Here is a 16,565-nt window from a genome sequence, read left to right on the forward strand (position 1 = left end):
GAGCAGCTTTCAGGATTGACTGAGGTGCTACAATTATCATTCTTTCTAACCAACACCCTTGTTTCCTGATGTTCAGATCAGTGAAAAAGAGGTTATTTTTAAGTTTATCCTTTTCTGATTTAAAGGAAAACTATGACACTGAATGGAAAAGCAGGTCTCCTTTGTCTTTTAAAAAATGTGTATTTAGATAAATATACATTTATCTAAATTTATAAATAGACATTTATCCCTACTTAATATTTATGCCATGCATACATCTTTCATAACTTAAAACACTAAAGAATCAAAAGAGCTTCATGATATGTTTACCATTAACACTTATTAAACTAGGAAAAAAACCAACTAGAAACACAGTATTTTTGCTCCAGGGTTAATACTTTCTTTACAATAAACACTTGGTTGCTAACTGTATATTACGTGTGTAATTAGCCTAATGAAATTTCTGGCCTTTGCATTTTTATACAACTTTACTGCAGCATGATTGAATGAGAAATATTGTCAGTTGACAATGCTATGAACCAACCTCAGTTTCACCTCAGATGTGTCCCTTTTCACCTCTCTTTAACTCACTAAGCTTTAATGTTACTTGATCCCCGTCCAAATTTAGCAGAAGGCTACATCTTCTGAATTTGAATCTTGCTTCCATAGATTTCTTAACCTTCTTAATATCTCTTGTACCTGGTTGCTGTGAAGATTTAATGGAATAACATATGCGAGCTCTTTTTTCTCAATCAAGTATCCTGTTTTAACTAAAACATATACTCCACCTATTGTTTCTCAATTTTTAGCCCTACTATGCTCTGTGAAGCCTCTGTCTGGGAAAAGGAGGCAAAAAAACCCTAGAAGAAATGGTTGCTTTCCTTTGGAGTGCTTATGCTAGATTATAAATTCTGTAAAGCAAATTTTAAGTGACATAAAACAGAGAAAAGCACTTACATATATATTTAGAAAGAAATGTAGAAATAGATATTTATGGCAACTATTAATATTGTCATCTTTATAAATAGTTGCAATTATATTCTGCTAAAGGCAAAAAGTGAGTCAAATGCAAATGATCAGCTTCTTCTCCACACACACCCACACACACATATACACACATAGAGAGCTATCTACATGCCTTCTAGGAACCAAACAAGATGTTGTTGATTGTTAAACAGGTCCTATTTAAGTTCATCCTGAGTCACTAGCACAAATGCAAAAAGAGTTTTGGAAACTTGATATTAAAGTGAACTTGCTGCTTTTTAAAAATATGCACACATTTATACTAGACTGGAAAAGGATGAATCGACATCATGTATGTATTGTAATAATAATAATAACAACCACTAAAAATTCCACTTGTACTCTCAGTGATACAATTTATTCTGGTATAATTCAGCGTTCATTATTTATTGTAGTAGCCACAAATTCAGTCTATGTTTTCATCATGGAAATCTCTTCTTTAAGTCTTTATATTTTAAAATGTATTTTAATATGTTAGCTTTAATTGTGATGGAATTTCAACTAAATACTATGATGGTTTGTTAATTACAAATTCTTTCTGAAGGCAGCTGTTTACGTCTCTGCAATTTATAGCCTTTTAAACCTACTCCGATCAGCTTTGAAATATATAATTATGAAGCTTAAAAGTAATTTGTAATAATCATATTTCTAAGATAATCTTGTATTTTAGATATGAATGCAGTAACATTCAAACTACATCTCTAATATTATTTGGAACGAATTTCAAAAAACTATATTGCTTGTTTGCTTTTTTAATTTAATATTGTCATCATACAGATCACACAAAGGATTTTTTTCCCCTGGAGGCCAGCCTTTAAATTCAACAGCTAGTAGTATTAAAACGCTACTGGGGGTTAGGAGGGGGGCTGAATATGTAGAGAGAATATAGGACTGAACAGAAGCTCAGGTAGAGAAAAACACCTCCTGTGTGTAACAAATAAATAGTACAAGATTTCATTTGTACCTCAAGACAACCCACTACGACTTATATTAAATAGACAATGAAGGACTTTAACTGTAATGCTACGGAATTCAGTGTGGCTGTTTTAATATTCTATATGTATTGTGTTAGTATGGGTGAAATAGCTGTCATTTAAGATAGGGAGCTTTAAGCAACATATGTGAAAAAAGAATTTTATTTCTTCTACTGGCTTCAAATACAATCTGAAGACTTTATCTACGATAAGCAGATTTTTAAACAAAGAGTTATGAAAATGAAAGCACATGCAGGGAGCATTGTCTTTTAGATCCCTTTTCAGTGCTTCAAATTAGCTTTTATTGCCTAGTCATTTCTATGATATTTACATTCAGGTAGCTGAATCAGCAAAGGGGTTATTAGAACAGACTAGTAATGGAAATGTTTTGCTCAGAGACCCCTGGCAGTAAAAGCTTCGGTACAGCGGTGCAATGGTAAATGATTTGCATGCCGGTGGGGTGGGGGTGCTCCAATTCTGTGTTCTTCATTTCCCCCACTTCCTACTTCTGTTACTGCAGAAGGAAGCAGACCCACGGAAACTTACGACTGAGACAGAGAATTATTCGTTTTCACATAATCTCTCTAAGTCTCTATGGACCAATATTTTTTAGCCTTTATAAAAACCCAGGAATAATCCCCTCCCTGCCTCAGACATAGAAATTGTGTTGAATTTTTAATTTTGCTAATGATGTCCCAGAATATGGTGGGCATATTCTGGGATATTGGAAATATCTTGAGTTAAAAGAATATGTTTTTGTTTTAACATCAAGAATAAATATGGGGCTTCCCTGGTGGCGCAGTGGTTGAGAATCCGCCTGCTAATGCAGGGGACACGGGTTCGAGCCCCGGTCTGGGAGGATCCCACATGCCGCTGAGCAACGGGGCCCGTGAGCCACAACTACTGGGCCTGCGTGTCTGGAGCTGTGCTCCGCAACAGGAGAGGCCGCGATAGTGAGAGGCCCGCGCACCGCGATGAAGAGTGGCCCCCGCTTGCCACAACTAGAGAAAGCCCTTGCACAGAAACGAAGACCCAACACAGCAAAGATAAATAAATAAATTAAAATTAAAAAAAAAAGAATGAAAAAAAAGAATAAATATGTCAATTAAATAGACAGTAGTCAATGAACAAGAAAAGGGAAGACATATGGAGGCGTAAAATAAAAGGTTTAAGCACTACTCTTCCCCCTAGACCACTAAGCTCCAAACCCACTGGCTTAGTTTCTGTCCCTCCTACATACAAATATGGCAGCCTTGTTTCCCCCGTAGGGTCTCTGTAGCCACTCCTGCTTCTCCCTCAGACCGCAGTTTACAGATCCTTTCGGAGGCAGTCCTCTCCTGACACACCCAAACCCGAGAAGTCACCCAACCGTACCCTGAGCGTCATTTTCCTCTCTTGTCCTCATAGCGTGGTTCATTCCATGAAATTATCTTATGTATTTGTTTATTCATTTGTTATCTTTCTGCTTTCCTGCCCTACCCCATTCTTCTACTGACTGGAATATAAACTCTAGGAAAGCAAGAACCCTGCCTTCCTTGTGCACTCTTTTATCTCCAGTCCGGTCTTAGAAGAGTGCTTGACAAATCCTAGGTGTTCAATAAATACTTGTTGACTACTTGGAAACGTTACTTCTTAACGGATGTTATGTTTAGAAACGAAAGCTAGCTATATTGTGGCAAATTCCCAAACATGTAAATTGTGTTTTTCAACACTTGTTTCTACTAGAGAGGGTCATTTGGAATTGTTCTGACATATATTTAGTTGCACAATACGTTAGAGAAATTTAGATATTCACTGATTTAACCATTTAGCTTTGGTGCATATTAATAACAATAGATATCATATACTGAATACTTGTTTAGGGGCTGTGCTAAACATCGCCAAGCCCTCTTATTTAATTCCTTCAGAAACCCAGTGATTGCAAACACTGTAACTACTGTCATGTTATATACATAGACACTGAGGCCTAAAGAGGTGAAGTAACTCACCCAAAGTTGCTCTGCTGATAAAAAGGGAAGCAAGGATTTGATGCCGGTTCTGTGGAACCTGCAATGTAGTGAACAAAATCACTGCATTTTATGGCCTCTTCTTGGATATTAGGTCTATATATGTTTCCCTTTTTTTACACAGTAGGGCCATGTTTTTAGTTTTTCTTAAAATATGCCCCCTGTTGAAGCAACAGGGTACACGACTGCCCCCCACTTTTTAGTTTTGGTTATTGTTTTGTTGAAGTACAGATGTGCACTATCTAATCATAATTTTTCTCTTTTAACCAAGGCTGAAGTAGTCTGTGAATACAGAAGAATGTGAAAGGAAATAATTCAAATGGTGGCTCTATTTCCACGATGGCATTAGAATGCTGCCTAATCAGCATATATTCCCTGAAAAACTCTGCCTAGTACATCGTATTATTGTGTGGGAAACTGGTCTAAGAATTTGGAGGCAGGCTTTCCGATGTGGAAATAATGTACTCATCAACGGGCAGCTTAATTCTTACGAATAGAGTTACCTGCTTAACTCAGTAAAGGAATTAATAAGGGTGGATTGATTTCATTTGTGGTTGATTTTACTTGTGCTAAATATATTCATTATGGTTAAGATGTTTGAAGAAATAACGCAATATCCACCATGTGAGTAAGGCCTCAGTTGAAGGTAGTTGTTATGATAATAATAAAGAAGAGAAAGAAATAGGAATGGGAGGAATAATAACAAGAAGAAGGAGGAAGGGTAGCAGGAGGAAGAGAAGAGAGTAAATTATGGACAATGTAGAAAACAAAGGAAAATATTTTATTTATATTTAAAAACATTTTCTAAACATATTTTTAAAATGAAGGAGTCCTTTCATCTGAAAAGTATTATATAGAGGTATTTGTGTACTGCTACATATTCTGCAAAAAATGTAAATACCTGCAGCTACCTGAGTTATATACCTACAATACCTTAAAAATGTTAAGTTAAGGGAAAAAAAACACCTTTAGTGAGAGCTGTCTCACAAACTGTTAAATGTACTAACGTGATTCTATGGTTTCACAGAGTGCTAAATGGAACAACATTTAGGGACACAAATTCTTGAAGACTGTGGAGGCATAGCTTGTTATTGCTCTGGAGATGTAAAGCCACCCTCATTTTAAATTTATTTTTGTTAATGAACATTTTTTTAATGTGGTAGTGCATTCTACATGCTTCAGCACTTATGCTTCCCTTTAAAAAATATTTTTCAAGAAGCAGTCAATCGTCTAGGCTCGACTTCTCCTAGGAGAACATTGAATATTAACACAGTGAACACAGATGTGCCTTCATCAGAAGAAAAATACCAAATTGAACAGATAACATAGGAATCAGTCTCATGCCCTGAATTGGAAGAGCAGGTGAGTCACGTTATTACAAATAATACATTAATAAATGTCCAGATACATTAATGTCCAGATAAATAGCATTAATCTGGATATTATAATTATAAAAAGTGCTTTTTTTGCAGGTAACCTAATGATATAGCTGTACGATCAGATTTTATCAAGTTGTATTTCTAAAAGACCTAAGTTAATGCATAATCCTTAAAAATTTACGTACGAATCACATGTAAGCAGATGCTCATTGTTTATAGTCAACGCTCATATGTTTATATATAAAGGATATAGACCCTTAGAGATTTTATAACTTGACATCTGAATATCAAAAAGTTCAAACACCTATCTTTCTTTTAGATGGATTTTTCGAGAAGAAATTTCCCAAGTGTGTACTTGCTTTCCTCAGTCAATAACACCCTGACCTATTTTGAGGCTGTTGTTTTATGCAGGATATGGATAAAAATAGAACTGCCTAAAAAAATTTATGACATAAAAATATTGAGTGAAATATGTACAGTAGCATAACTACTTGAGTTCAGGAAGAATCATGATTCAATTTAAACTTGCTGATTGCCTGCTTCTAATTGGTATCTCCCCTAAGTAGTAGCCCCAGGGTTTGCCCCAAACATATAATTTAACTTTTCCAACATACACTGCTTCTGCAAGACAGTACATTATCTTCTTTATTTAGGCATTTTACTTGAACATACGATTTCAAAACCAAAAAATTAATGTTTTGATGTCAACTAAATACAAAAGTAAGTTAGAAATTGGCTAGAAAATTATGTGGTTTTTTTCACCTGTCAAGTCTCAAGATTAAAAAGAAATGATAGAACTGTAAGTTTTTATTTTTATGGTTCTCAGGAAAGGAATATATATATCCACTGTGTTATTTCCATGAGCAGAGACTCTGAACTATATAGGTGGCATGAATATTTTCCATAATGTCCATATGAATCTGGAAAAACATTTAAGACTTCTGAGTGCTCAATCTTATTTTAAATTAGTAATACAAATAAAAAATAAAATGTGTAAAGATAGTTTCATATATTTAATGTTTATTAAAATAATACCCCCAAATGAAAGGTTATTTGAATACTAGAAAATTAGCAAATATTTATTAAACACAAAGAATTGAATAATTATTTTGCCGCCATTTGCCTAACAAAGTTTATATAGTTAAGCAAGATATATTTTTTAGAACTCAAGTCAGATATTAACATTTGATAGGAATCCTTCCCTGAAAATCCACCCTTTAAATTTGGATTATTTATACGTATGTTATATAATACATAACCTCCAATTTTGCACCTACTGTAGCCCTTTCACACAGTTTTGTAACTGTTTATTTATTTATTTGTCTTTCCTAATATATTCTCAGCTCTTTGGACTATAACTTTTATTTCTCTATAGCCATGGTTTAGTATTCTGCTTAGCATATTGCCAATGTTTAATTAAAGTTTGTGAATATTTCATTATTCACCTTTGTATTAGCTGCTGGCACATAGTAGACACTCAATAAACATTTGTGGACTGAATGAATGAATGAATGCTATCCGCTTTTAGAATTACTGTGAAGACACATTTCTCAATTATCACATGCCTCATAAATACTGAGATTAATTAGAAAACATCCCATACAAAATCTTTGAAAAGTTTTCATAAAATGACAAGTATCTGTTTTTGTTTTTCAGAATAGTGAGTGAAGGTAGTGTTGAAACCCTCTCTGTCTCCTGTTTTACTTCTTGTATGTGTTTCTATCATGCTTTTATTCTATGACTTATTCTTCATTTAACAAATGTTTATTAAGGGTCACTATAAACAATGTACCCCTCTAGGTACAGGTGGATGGGAGGGGTGGGGAGTGGGGAAACAGAAACACCCCTGTCCTCATTATCTTTTATTTCAGTGGGGAAAACAGGCAATAAGCAAAAAGAAGTACATACAATATGCATTGTTTTAGAGATAAATGCTAAGGAAAAACAAAGCTGGCAAGGGGGCTCAGAAATGGATGTGCGCATGTGTGTGGAGTGGAGTTACTATTTTAGATGCAATGGCAGAGAAGGCTTCAATGAAGTGACATTTGAGCAAAGTCTGAAAGAAAGTAAGGAAGTTCTCCTGCATGAATCCAGGAAGAGAATCCACAGAGAGAAATGCAACAGCAAATAGTGGTGGTGGTACGGGGTCATGGTGAGGGGGATTATGACATGCAGGGCCTACAGGCCATTTTAATAACTTTTACTCTCCGTGAGATGGGACGCCACTGTAGGATTTTGAGCAGAACAGTGGCTGGTGTGATCTGACTTAGATTTTAACATGCCAGCTCTGCCCACTGTTTCGAGGATATGAGGGACAAAGGTAAGGTAGAGATCAGAAGGCTATCACAGTTACCTAGGTGAAAGACGATGGTGGCTTAAACTGGGTTATACAGTGAAAGCTTTGAGAAGTGGTTGGAATACTCTATATAATGTGAACATAAAGGTCAGCAGGATTTGCTGACGTGTTAGGTGCGCATTGTAAGAGAAAAAGGGAAACTAGGAATGACCCAAAGGTCTTCCACCCAAACAACTGCAAGAAGAGAAGTTGCCATTGACCACGATGGGGAAGACTGCATACAGAACAGGTTTTCAGAAGAATTCAGAGGCTTTGTACATTTTTAAGCTTGAGATGCTTCTATAGATGAGCAGAGATGTCAAGTTGAAAGTCAGACATGGGTTAGGAGTTCAAGGCTAGAGATACAAACGTGGATGTTATAAGCATTCAGATGGTACTAAAACTCTGAGCCTAAATGAGATCACCAAAGAAATGAGTATAAAGAGAAAACAAAAGTTTAAGTCTTGTGTCTTGGAACATTCCCAATGCAGAGGTCATCGAGGTGAGTTGAATAAAAACAGGGGACTGTTGGTGTCCCAGAAGCCAAATGGAAGAAATGTTTCAAATGGAAGGAAATGACTAAAATTATCATGTTAATTTAAGATTTAGTCACTCCGGCTCTACATCTACATCTACATCTACATCTACATCTACATCTACATCTACATCTAGTCCTCGGTACTCCTTTGATTTTTTTCTACAAAATATATGCATGTAAGTGTGAGTCCCAACAGAAAGGTAGAACCAATATGAGTGATGTGGGATAAGGGATGTATTATAGCGATCAGACCTTATGCAACTGTGGGAGTTGGGCAGAGTCTATGGAATTCTGTTGACGCTGCTTTAATGGTGGACTTAACGTCACTGAGAACTGGCGGTTGGGAAGCAAAGCTGTGTGGACTGGTGGTCAGCTGGGACAGACTGGAATCCTCAGGATAAACTGGATTTCCAAAAGACAATCTCTACCCACATCAGCTAAGACAAACTGTGTAAAGTGTACCCCTAAAAGACCATCTCTGCCTACATCTGTCTCTTGCTACCTCCAATTTCCACATGACAAGGGATATGCAGATAGTGATATGCAGAAAGAACCTTTACAATGGACCTCCCACGAACTCGTACACACACACACTCTGAGAGGGTAGAGGAGATCTGGCAGGAGCTGAGGCAGCTGCAGGTGCAGCTGCTGCCCCAAACGAAACAAGGTGAGCTAGCTGATCAAGGAGCACGAACTGAAAGACCACCTGGTTCCCTACACTGTTCTTTAGCACATAACATAGCTGCTGCCTCATTTCTTCCTTCCAAATCTCATGAAGACTTCTCTTTTGGCCAACGTTAGTGCAGAACCATATCAGGAAGGGAATCCTGGGAAGTACACAATTCCAGTTTTGGCTACATCAGCACAGTACAAAGTCACTCCAATCCAAAATCTACCAAAGTAAAATGAGGACTGAGAATTAACTATTGTAATCATTTGCTGTAAGATGTCTGTTGTTGGACTGTTATTTCCTTGAAAGCAAGGAGTAACTGCTTTTATACCCTTTTTGCTCCACAGTACATTGTATTCTAATTACTTGTTTCTATGACTATCTCAATGGCAAGACGTTCCCCTCAATTTTGGTATCCCTAATATTTAGTTTGTTTAACATCTGCAATACAAATCTGCTGAATGACTAAAATCCCTTCACATTTACTTTCCTATGATTCTAAGTAAAGATGTTTTATAGATACTAAAGAACACAAGATTGGTGAGAAATTGGCACGGTTAATCTAGATTTTTCACACCATTCTCATGTATCACGTTAGTGAAATGCTCCTTTAGTATGCTTAAGCTGACTCTCGGCCTGTCACTTTTATCTTGGTTTTCTAGAAAAAAAAATCAGTATGTCACTTGTTGATGCATGACTACATAAATGATTGTGATTTATCTATGCAGGAATTCTCTCCATTCAGGACTACTTGTGGAGGTATTTCATGACGAGTTCTGCTTTTCTCCCCTCTTTTATTTTTACCCTTTCAGATTATTGTTCAGTATTTACTTCCTATGATTCAACCTTGTACCATACATATCTGATGACCAAAACCTCATGTTATATTTCAGAGATGTGACATTCTATTGGCTGGAACTTCCACCCATAAACATGCTACAATATATGGAGAAAACAATATAAGGAGAAAACTAATTAACTAATAAATATTTATTAATGAGTCCAAAAGGTAAATATGGGGATACAAAGTACTTTATCTCATTTCCAACATCAGTTAAAGCTCTTGGGGACAGCTGAGTTTATTCTGAGGTTTCTTGTATCTTCCACAGTCTTGACCTTTGCTATGGTCTGAACATTTGTGTTCTCCCCAAATTTACATGTTGAAATCCTAATGCCCAACGTAATAGTATTAGGAGTTGGGGCTTTTGGAGGTGCTTAGGTCACGAGGGTCCACCCTCATGAATGAAATTAGTGTTCTTATAAAGGAGACTCCCCAGAAATCCCTTGCTGCTTCCACCATGAGAGGATATGGTTAAAAGGCACTGATTCTGAATCAGGAAGAGACCTCTCACCAGAACATGACTATACTGGTTCCTTGATCTTGGACTTCCCAGTCTCCAGAACTATAAGCAATAAATTCCCGTTGTTTATAAGCCACCTAGTCTATTGGATTTTATTACAACAGCTGAACGGACAAAGACAAGCTGCTGTGATGTTGCATCAAAGCCCTCACCACACCGCTTCAGGTGACTGAATAGTATTTGGTTGAGTGGCTACAGTGAAGCCTGCAACCTTCATCTTTGAAGTCACGTCAGAAGAAGGATGGCGTATGAAAGATGGAGAATGGTTTGGAGGAAAATAAAGGCTCCTGAAGGAATAATGAACAATAAGGCTTCACCATGACATACAACCTTCAGGAAATGATAAAGAGAAGAAAATGTCAGTTGCATGCACCACCCCTTGTGTCACTTGAGGGCAGGTTATTTTGCTTCTACTAGGCCCTGATATGATGAGCAAATAAGTCATGGGCCCACCATTGGCTTATAGTCTAGTGGAAGCGTTTTCTCTGGTCGGCAGAAGAAGTTAAAGATCTGAAGCATGAGGATATAAGCTGCTGTTGCTGGCTTGAAGATGGAGGGAGGCACACGTAAAAGAAAACGAGATCTCAGCTGTTTACCTGCAAGAAACTGAATTCTGTCAACAACCAGGAAGAGCTGGGAAGCTGATTTGTGCCGCAGAACCCCTAGATGAGGACTCGGTCTGGTCAACACCTCGATTTCAGGCTTGTGATAATGAACCGAGAACTAGCCACACCTTGCCACAGCTCGGGCCTGCAAAACCGTGATCTAATAATTGCTACTTATTTTAAGCCACTATGTTTGCAGTACTTTGGTACGCAGCAATAAAAATGAATACAGCTTGTTTCTGCTCCACATGGCCGGCTGGAGTAGATAGATTTGGAGAAGTAGATCTATTACCTAAATGGTTCACTTACATGGCTGGCAAATTGGTGCTGGTCTTATGTGGAGTCTGTCTGATGGTGCTGAGGGATAAAAGGCATCAGTTCCTCTTCACGTGGGCCTTTCCACAGTTTGCATGGCTTCTGTACAGCAGGTGATTAGCTTCTATGAGCAACAGTCCCTGGGAACAAGGATAAAGTAAATGGTAGTTTTATGACCTAGTCTAGGAAATCATATAACATCGTTTTCACCATATTTTAGTGGTGGCAGTCACAAAAATCTGCTCAGGTCTAAGAGGAAGGGACATAATCCTTACCACTCCATCACAACAGTTTCAACGTCGTACTGTAAGAAGTACATAAAAATGAGATGGAATATTCTGTATTTGAAACACATAATTACATAGTGATTTAATGACTCACTCCTATCTCAATACCCATTTTGTTTGTTAAAATGTTAACATTTGAAGGAAACTTGTAAGTGATAACAGTACAAAGAAAAGCACCATTGCACCAAAGGTAAGTCAGGGATGTGAATGTGTTTGGATATATAAGTCCCATAATGACAAATGTCAAGAACACACGCTAATTTTAAATTTCTAGAAAATATTCAAGATGTCATGGGGAGTGAAAATAAAAACTAAGATCTATTTGAGTGCTAATGTGTTATTTTAAGTTTAAACTATGTTGTTAACTTGATTTATGCTACCACTGATTTCTTGAACACTTGGTTCAATATATAGCAATTAATGTATAGCAATATGTAGCATTAACCATAGTTACATCTCCTACATTGCATATTTTGGTTTGTATTTTATGTAAATGCTATGAAACCAGGAAAACTATTATATAATATTTAGGCAACTTTTTCATTACAGAATTAAGCACTCATTTAGGTCTATTTCTTCCCAGAAAGTGAATAAAATTCAATGTTGTTTTTATGTACAGAATATAATGGTAAGTAAATATAAAGCAATAATATTAGTCCTTAGCAGTTCTAGACTGAATAGAAATATACAAATTATTCCTCTTCATCTTCTACATTTGGATGATTAAAAAATAACTGAATCTCATTACTGTGTGAACAAGACATAAGGAAACCACAATTCAATTTATGATAGCATATGCATTCATTACTTAAGTTAAAATTATGGTCAACAGTGTATAGATTTGGCAAAATAAACATTACTTCCACTTTGTGTAACTTCCTAAGGGTAGAATTTCACAACATAAGAGAAGCTTTATATACGTGGCAAAGGCTAGGAAATGCATTTTTCACATTTTAATTACATTTCACATGTCTGTATCTCCTGCTGTGATGTTTTGTTAAAAAGACATCTCATTTGTGAAACTGCCAGTATAGAAATTGACAGATGTCAAGACCAGTTTCCAACCTGCTTAAGTACTGGTTTAATATGGTTTAGATTATTTTATTAGCATTGTCTATTTTTACTACATATCTAAATAGTAAAGAGTGCTATTACAATTTTGTTATTGTTCTTCTATTGTTATAATTAGATCTATTTATATGATTCACAGATTTATTGTTACAGTTTCAGATTTTATCAATATACTATTTTTAGAGATGATTTAACTGATGATCTCTCTAAAAAAATGTGTCAAGTTCTGTTTATTTTAATGAAATGCCTACAAACACATAGATACCTAGGGACAATCATAATAGAAGAACTCAAACATCCAGTGAAAAAGTTACATCTTTGATAGATGTAACTCATAGACATCAACAAATGAACCATTAACTGGGTTAAATATTTTAAAAAAATATTGCAATCAGAACAAAACAAGTATTCAAACATGAAAATTACCTCATATGAAAATGAGAAATCCTGAGATCATTTTCCGTAAGACCTCATTGATCACATTTGGAAACAGAAACAAAGATCAGGAAATTATATACACGGAAAAGTTTCTACTGGTGAATCCGCTTATAAAGACTCCTTTGGTTTTATGTTGATAAACATTATTTTAAATACAGTTTATCTCCCTTAAGTAATAGAGAGACATAAATTCAGAGAACATCAATGTTGACGTTAGTTCTCTCCTCCTTCTGCCACCTCAACTTTTTTCAGCCCTCTAAACTAGATATTCTCCTCTGGAAATTAAGGATTTCCTCAGTTGCTGGGTAAGCGATGCCTCTCCACATCCTCTGCTTTCCATCCCGTCAGCCCATGGGCTTAGAATTAGATCGATGTGTAAACCTGGGATATGGTAGCCCAGTGACAAGGAACAGTGACATGCTTTCACCTTAATAGTCTTGCTACCACATCTGCTCCATGGGACGAATCCTTGGTGTCTGTGTAGTTCCCAGATCAAAGACAGCTCATGCAGCGAGTATTTTGACCCAGTCATCTGGGCTTAGCTTCTGGAGAGGATTCCTCTCTGAAATCCTGGGCAGCTGACCTGCTTGACCTTTCAGTTTCCTCCACAGAGCAAGGACAATGATGGATCCTGCTGTGCTGTCACCAGGTAGAATTTCTGCTGCAAAAGGACAATTTACCAAGTGTAGGAGTCATTAGCAGATTTCTGAAAAATAATTCTATCTTAAATTTTTTCTGCTAGTGTTCTGTCTGCATGACAGGTTGCCCCAGTTAAGAGAGTTTTTTCACATTAAAATAGACTTCTTCCTGTGCTCTCTGGACCCCAAACTCCAGGTGAGTCTTTTCTCCTCTCTCCTGTCCCACACTTTCTTATCGGTACTTGATCTTGAATCCAGTGCAAATTTCAGCCTCAATCTCCATTCGAGGCTCCTGTTGCTATAAGGTACCCATAATGCCACCTTAATTTTACAACAGTTGTCACAAAAATATATTTTACCTTTAAGTAATATGGAAAAAATACAAAATGGTAATACCATATTCAAAACAAACTTTTTTTTTCATTTCTTTTATCCTATTAGGATAAAGCACAGGGGAGAAGTGGTCTTCATTTAACCTTCTTCATAATGACTGGATAATCATGATAGAGTATGAAGTAAATCCAAGGATGATAAAATAACTAGGACAGAAAAAATGCAACTGAAAATTTTCTTTTTTCTGATACTTCATCTACAAACATTGTATTGCGAATGTTTTAAAGTTAATTAATTTTCTAAAACATCTTATGACTTTTATTATTATAGTAGTAGGGGTTGGAATGAAAAATTATCTCCCTTATTTCCCTAGGCACTAATTTTACTTTTTAGGTACCACTACTGAAAATTTCTAATTTGGCTCATCACTTCAGTGGGAATTCAGTGCACATAAGGGGCACATATGTAATTGGCAACCTAATTTTTCTGCTTTCATCAAATGGTACAATGCCAAATCTTCATTGAAGTTGCCAGTTAAATGCACTTGGAACCAAACAGCAGCAAGCATAAGAGATGAAAATGAACAAACTGGAAAGAGTCATTAACTTTCTGTTTTCCTATCACAACACAAATCGTATCAGGAAAATGTAGCAAAGTGGGAAATTCTACTTGAAACATTAAGCAATCTTAAAAGAGAATAATTCATTTACTTAACTTCTGAAATGTTGTTCATTATAATTTATAAATGGGGTTTCGGGTACAGATTTTTTTTCAACAAAATATATGAAATAGTTAAAATGAATCAACTTTTCAGAAGTGTATTTTAGGTTATATATTTTCATATGGCTTATTGGCCCAGTGTATATGAATTCTGGCCTTTATCTGGCAAGTAAAATTGTTATAAAATTAAGGAAGGAATGTTGGCTTTACTTAATACCTTAATGAATAAAGGCAATTGACAGATTTTCATGGTTCTCACTAATTATGAATGCAATTGAGTGTGAAAATTACAATCAGTTGTGGTTACCAAAGTGCCCTTGAAATATCTGATCTAATGTATAATTCTGAACTGTGTAATATAGAGTCATTATTAAATTACCATTATTGGTGACAATTAAATAGAGAACTGGGATGATAAAAATACCCAAAACCTGCCAATATGATTGAGCATCCTCCTTAAAGGTGAAAAAATTTTTCTTAAATGCCTATTTATAGCTCTTAAATAAACTACATATTTATTTGCTAGGTTCAAAGTTCAGATCAGGAATATGTCTTCTACAAAATTTCATTTTGCACTGATAGCAGGATTCCTTTAGTAAGGACTTCAGGGAAGAGTTTCCTGACTTTTTTCATCTATAAATCTAAGTAGTAAGGGCTTTTTAAATCCTTGCCTAACCCTAAAAATGTGGACAGTTTTGTAAACCGTTCTTGCATTAGAAAAAGGAGGGAAGTAGAAGGAAAATACTGAGGGGTTGTAGATCAGCTTACTCCATAATTATTGAAAGCTATAAAGAAACTGTTAAGACTCTCAACTAAGCCAGGTGGTCTGAATGGGAGGGAGTATGGACAGTAGTGTAAGGCAGACTTAGGTTAAGTTCCAGTTGCACCACTTAATTTGTACGAGACCTAATGTTAACTACCTATCCTCCCCAAACCTGACTTTCCTGATCCACAAAATTGAAGAAATGGTAATAGCTTTTTCCCAGGGCCTACACACAGTGAATCTCAACATCCTTTGCTAGTATATCCACATAACAATGCTTGATCAAGGGAGCTATCTTGTCCTGTATTTTTATTTATTTTATTTATTTATTTATTTATTTTTTATTTTTTTGCGGTATGCGGGCCTCTCACTGTTGTGGCCTCTCCCGTTGCGGAGCACAGGCTCCGGACGCGCAGGCCTAGAGGCCATGGCTCACGGGCTTAGTTGCTCCGCGGCATGTGGGATCTTCCCGGACCAGGGCACGAACCCGTGTCTCCTGCATCGGCAGGCGGATTCTCAACCACTGCGCCACCAGGGAAGCCCCTTGTCCTGTATTTTTATGTTATTGATATATTTGTCCACTGGTCCCAACTTTGCTGCTCTTTTCTGATTATATACTTAAGCCACTTTTAATGGATTCTAAACTCTTTGTATGAGACATGGAAGAATTAGGGCAAAAGAAAACTGATGGTAAAGGTAAAATATATGGAGAATATATTATGAGCTGGCATACACCAAAAACCTGAGGACATATCCGTGGATATAGCTACTAATAAAGAGAGAAGCTATAATAACTGGGTTGTCAGCCCTAGCCTCCTAGATGTTCTTAATTTCCTTTTGTCACGGTTATGAAAAAAATGTTTTCCACAGTTGTCACCCCAAAGCAGGGCTGTCCCCATACCAAAAATCCACATCGACCGCTAATACTCATTCAAAAAGTACGCCTTGCTTTTACACTCAATATATTTACATTTCAGAAGTCAGACTATGACCAGATTATTTAGAACGCGCGCGCGCGCGCACACACACACACACACACACAAACTTGAAAGAAGCATAGATTGCTTGATTGCTGGAAGCTGTTTGCCAATACAGAAGTGCACCAGATCACAAAGATCCTAAAATCTGGG

Source organism: Kogia breviceps, chromosome 6 (genome assembly GCF_026419965.1).
Source record: "Kogia breviceps isolate mKogBre1 chromosome 6, mKogBre1 haplotype 1, whole genome shotgun sequence".
NCBI lineage: Eukaryota > Metazoa > Chordata > Mammalia > Artiodactyla > Physeteridae > Kogia > Kogia breviceps.